Genomic DNA, 6,000 nt, shown 5'->3' with positions numbered 1-6,000 from the left:
TATTATTAGAGGACACTACAGAGCCCATTGGTGAAAGTTTGGAAAACATCGGGCTTCTTAAAATTGATTCTTGTAGTGCTTTGGGAAAGATCACTGAACCAAAAGGATAATGGTGTTTCTGGTTCTCTTGTTAGCCTTCTACATGGAAATATCGCTGAAGCTTCTGGACTCAATTTCCTTCCTCTTGTGTGAATGTCACTGAAAATATCCAACTCCATTCTATCCCCATATAACTTCTGAAACTAAGCAAAATGAAGACTCAAAATTCATTTCGAATAATGAAATGAATGTATAACGTAGAATGGAACTGGGAGAATACCTGGTTTAAATTCTGGAAAGTACTAACTATACAATTCTGGATAAGTTGCTTAATCTTGCTTAGTCTAATTTAATGCCCATCTCACAGGATGTTATGATGATTAATTTAATATCTTTGTATAACGTACAGTGTTATGTAACTTCTTCTTACTGTTTTTCTTGAGTAAATTTATATCCTTAAGCAACTCGCTGTAAAAAATAGTTACTTACTTGCTTAAATTACTCTTATCTTCTACTATCAGCTGAATTGTGTCCTGCTCAAATTAATATGTGGAAGTCTTAACCCCCAATACCTCGTAATATGACTGTATTTGGAGATAAGGCCCTTAAATAGGTAACTGAGGTAAAATGAGGTCAAATGGGTGGGCTCTAATCCAATATGACTGGTGTCCTTATAAAAAGAAAATATTAGGACACAGACATGTACAGAGAGAAGACCATGTGAAGACAAAAGGAAAAGATGGCATCTACAAGCCAAGAAGAGAGACCTCAGAAGAAATCAATCCTGTTGACACCTGATCTCAGATTTCTAGCCTCTAGACCTGTGAGTAAATAAATTTCTGTTGTTTAACCTACTCAGTCTCTGGTACTTTGTCATGGCAGCTCTAGGAAACTAACACAACTTTTTATGACCTCCTTGTCTCAAGTTGAAAGTTCAATATTTGGCATTGTAGCTAGAAAACAAAAATAACATCTACATTCCTTGTTATAGTCTTTCTTCCCCATTCTCATTGCTAATAATTTCCATATTTGGGTCTGTTTTCTATATCTTGTAAACAGAGTGTTATGCTCATTTCTAGCCTTACTGCTAATACACAATAAATATGTAGATACTGAATAGATTTTGGAGAAGTGCAACATATAGTTGGTACATGTGTGTATGTGTGTGTGTGTATTCATATAATTTATAATTTTTCTCTATTTTCTTCCTTTGGTGTGATCTAGGATTCTCTGCTTTTATGACTCTTGAATACTAATCCCTGAGTTTAATTCACCAAAATTGTCAATACTAATAATAATATGGGGAAAGAGAGAGTGATAGAGGGAGAAGAACAAACAATCAGGCAAGGGCAATACTGTGAAGTATTAGGGTCTTATTAATAAGATTAGGTTAGTCTAGAGGAAATGACTGTAAATATCATCAGTGAGCCCAGTTGGACTTTACTGACTGCTAGACACATCCCTGAGTTCTGTTCTTAGTCTCCAACTGTATGATTACTACTGTCTGGAAGTATTATTTGAACAACTAAAGTCACTTAATGGAAAAAGAATATGTCTTTAGAGAATCAACAGTAATTTTTCTATCTGGTTAAAAAGCAATGTTGACTGTCTGGAAATCTCAGTCATATTTGTAAGCAGGAAAACATTGGCTATTAAAAGCGGATGATGTAAAGAGATAAGCAGAAGCTTTGGCAATAGATATACCTGGATTTAATTCTCACTTCTACCACTTGGCAACCGGATAGCCTTAGGCAAGTTTCATACCTCCCTGAAATTCACTTAATTCAGTCTGTAAAATGACATAATAACTTATTATGTTATTATGTGTGTATTATGTTTTAGGAATTTTAAATCAGTTATTGAAATAAAAGTGCACAATATATAGACAAGTATGGATTCCTCAACAGGTGTTTGACCTTTCATTTCTCCAGTATCCCACCCGCATCAAATAAAGAAAAATACTTTTTAAAATTTACGAATACTTCATTGTTCTAAAGTTAAAGCAATAAAAATAACAATAATCAAAAGGCCTACTACTATCATACCATTAGAAGAAAAAAAATAGGTGTTCATGAGAGTTCCAAATTAGAATACAGGTTTTCATTAGACACCTGTTTATGTATGCTATTCTGCTCTTTACAATAAATAATTAAAATTAAAAGACTTAATTTCCACTTTTAAGACTTTATATTATTAGTTTACAAGTCACATATCGACCTATGCCAAATTTTATACTGGCCTATGCTAATGAATTCAGTACAGAAAACAAAAAGCACCACACTCAAGCAAACTATATATATATATATATATATATATATATATATATATATATATATATATATCTTACATGCATTTATTTTATTTTTTTTAACATCTTTATTGGGGTATAATTGCTTTACAATGCTGTGTTAGTTTCTGCTTTCTAACAAAGTGAATCAGTTATACATATATATATATGTTCCCATATCTCTTCCCTCTTGCATCTCCCTCCCTCCCACCCTCCCTATCCCACCCCTCCAGGCGGTCACATAGCACCGAGCCGATATCCCTGTGCCATGAGGCTGCTTCCCACTAGCTATCTACCTTACTTTGGTAGTGTATATATGTCCATGACTCTTGCCCTGTCACAGCTCACCCCTCCCCATATCCTCAAGTCCATTTTCCAGTAGGTCTGCGTCTTTATTCCTGTCTTACCCCTATGTTCTTCATGACATTTTTTTCCCCTTAAATTCCATATATATGTGTTAGCATACGGTATTTGTCTTTTTCTTTCTGACTTACTTCACTCTGTATGACAGACTCTATGTCTATCCACCTCATTACAAATAGCTCAATTTCGTTTCTTTTTATGGCTGAGTAATATTCCATTGTATATATGTGCCACATCTTCTTTATCCATTCATCCGATGATGGGCACTTAAGTTGTTTCCATCTCCGGGCTATTGTAAATAGAGCTGCAATGAACATTTTGGTACATGACTCTTTTTGGATTTTGGTTTTCTCAGGGTATATGCCCAGTAGTGGGATTGCTGGGTCATATGGTAGTTCTATTTGTAATTTTTTAAGGAACCTCCATACTGTTCTCCATAGTGGCTGAACCAATTCACATTCCCACCAGCAGTGCAAGAATGTTCCCTTTTCTGCACACCCTCTCCAGCATTTATTGTTTCTAGATTTTTTGATGATGGCCATTCTGACTGGTGTGAGATGATATCTCATTGTAGTTTTGATTTGCATTTCTCTAATGATTAATGATGTTGAGCATTCTTTCATGTGTTTGTTGGCAGTCTGTATATCTTCTTTGGAGAAATGTCTATTTAGGTCTTCTACCCATTTTTGAATTGGGTTGTTTGTTTTTTTGTTATTAGGCTGCATGAGCTGCTTGTAAATTTTGGAGATTAATCCTTTGTCAGTTGCTTCATTTGCAAATATTTTCTCCCATTCTGAGGGTTGTCTTTTGGTCTTGTTTATGGTTTCCTTTGCTGTGCAAAAGCTTTGAAGTTTCATTAGGTTCCATTTGTTTATTTTTGTTTTTATTTCCATTTCTCTAGGAGGTGGGTCAGAAAGGATCTTGCTGTGATTTATGTCATAGAGTGTTCTGCCTACGTTTTCCTCTAAGAGTTTGATAGTTTCTGGCCTTACATTTAGGTCTTTAATCCATTTTGAGCTTATTTTTGTGTATGGTGTTAGGGAGTGATCTAATCTCATACTTTTACATGTATCTGTCCAGTTTTCCCAGCACCACTTGTTGAAGAGGCTGTCCTTTCTCCACTGTACATTCCTGCCACCTTTATCAAAGATAAGGTGTCCCTGTGTGGGGGTTTATCTCTGGGCTTTCTATCCTGTTCCATTGATCTATATTTCTGTTTTTGTGCCAGTACCATACTGCCTTGATTACTGTAGCTTTGTAGTATAGTCTGAAGTCAGGGAGCCTGATTCCTCCAGCTCCGTTTTTCATTCTCAAGATTGCTTTGGCTATTCAGGGTCTTTTGTATTTCCATACAAATTGCGAAATTTTTTGTTCTAGTTCTGTGAAAAATGCCAGTGGTAGTTTGATAGGGATTGCATTGAATCTATAGATTGCTTTGGGTACTAGAGTCATTTTCACAATGTTGATTCTTCCAATCTGAGAACATGGTATATCTCTCCGTCTATTTGTATGATCTTTAATTTCTTTCATCAGTGTCTTATAATTTTCTGCATACAGGTCTTTTGTCTCCTTAGGTAGGTTTATTCCTAGGTATTTTATTCTTCTTGTTGCAGTGGTAAATGGGAGTGTTTTCTTGATTTCACTTTCAGATTTTTCATCATTAGTATATAGGAATGCCAGAGATTTCTGTGCATTAATTCTGTATCCTGCTACTTTACCAAATTCATTGATTAGCTCTAGTAGTTTTCTGGTAGCATCTTTAGGGTTCTCTATGTATGGTATCATGTCATCTGCAAACAGTGACAGCTTTACTTCTTCTTTTCCGATTTGGATTCCTTTTATTTCCTTTTCTTCTCTGATTGCTGTGGCTAAAACTTCCAAAACTATGTTGAATAAGAGTGGTGAGAGTGGGCAACCTTGTCTTGTTCCTGATCTTAGTGGAAATGCTTTCAGTTTTTCACCATTGAGGATGATGTTTGCTGTGGGCTTGTCATATATGGTCTTTATTATGTTGAGGAAAGTTCCCTCTATGCCTACTTTCTGCAGGGTTTTTATGATAAATGGGTGTTGAATTTTGTCAAAAGCTTTCTCTGCATCTATTGAGATGATCTTATGGTTTATCTCCTTCAGTTTGTTAATATGGTTTATCACGTTGATAGATTTGCGTATATTGAAGAATCCTTGCATTCCTGGAATAAACCCCACTTGATCATGGTGTATGATCCTTGTAATGTGCTGTTGGATTCTGTTTGCTAGTATTTTGTTGAGGATTTTTGCATCTATGTTCATCAGTAATATTGGCCTGTAGTTTTCTTTCTTTGTGACATCCTTGTCTGGTTTTGGTATCCAGGTGATGGTGGCCTCGTAGAAGGAATTTGGGAGTGTTCCTCCCTCTGCTATATTTTGGAAGAGTTTGAGAAGGATAGGTGTTAGCTCTTCTCTAAATGTTTGATAGAATTCGCCTGTGAAGCCATCTGGTCCTGGGCTTTTGTTTGTTGGAAGATTTTTAATCAAAGTTTCAATTTCAGTGCTTGTGATGGGTCTGTTCATATTTTCTATTTCTTCCCAATTCAGTCTTGGCAGGTTGTGCATTTCTAAGAATTTGTCCATTTCTTCCAGATTGTCCATTTTATTGGCATAGAGTTGCTTGTAGTAATCTCTCATGATCTTTTTTATTTCTGCAGTGTCAGTTGTTACCTCTCCTTTTTCATTTCTAATTCTATTGATTTGAGTCTTTTCCCTTTTTTTCTTGATGAGTCTGGCTAATGGTTTATCTATTTTGTTTATCTTCTCAAAGAACCAGCTTTTAGTTTTATTGATCTTTGCTATTGTTTCCTTCATTTCTTTTTCATTTATTTCTGATCTGATTTTTATGATTTCTTTCCTTCTGCTAGCTTTGGGGTTTTTTGTTCTTCTTTCTCTAATTGCTTGAGGTGCAAGGTTAGGTTGTTTATTCGAGATGTTTCCTGCTTCTTAAGGTGGGCTTGTATTGCTATAAACTTCCCCCTTAGAACTGCTTTTGCTGCATCCCATAGGTTTTGGGTCATTGTGTCTCCATTGTCATTTGTTTCTAGGTATTTTGTTATTTCCTCTTTGATTTCTTCAGTGATCACTTCATTATTAAGTAGTGTATTGTTTAGCCTCCATGTGTTTCTATTTTTTACAGATCTTTTCCTGTAATTGATATCTAGTCTCATGGCGTTGTGATTGGAAAAGATACTTGATACAATTTCAATTTTCTTAAATTTACCAAGGCTTGATTTGTGACCCAAGATGTGATCTGTCCTGGAGAATGTTCCATGAGCACTTGA

The sequence above is a fragment of the Grampus griseus genome (assembly GCF_964374135.1).
Source record: "Grampus griseus genome assembly, chromosome: 6".
In the NCBI taxonomy this organism is placed as follows: Eukaryota; Metazoa; Chordata; class Mammalia; order Artiodactyla; family Delphinidae; genus Grampus; species Grampus griseus.
This window is presented reverse-complemented; position numbering follows the sequence as displayed.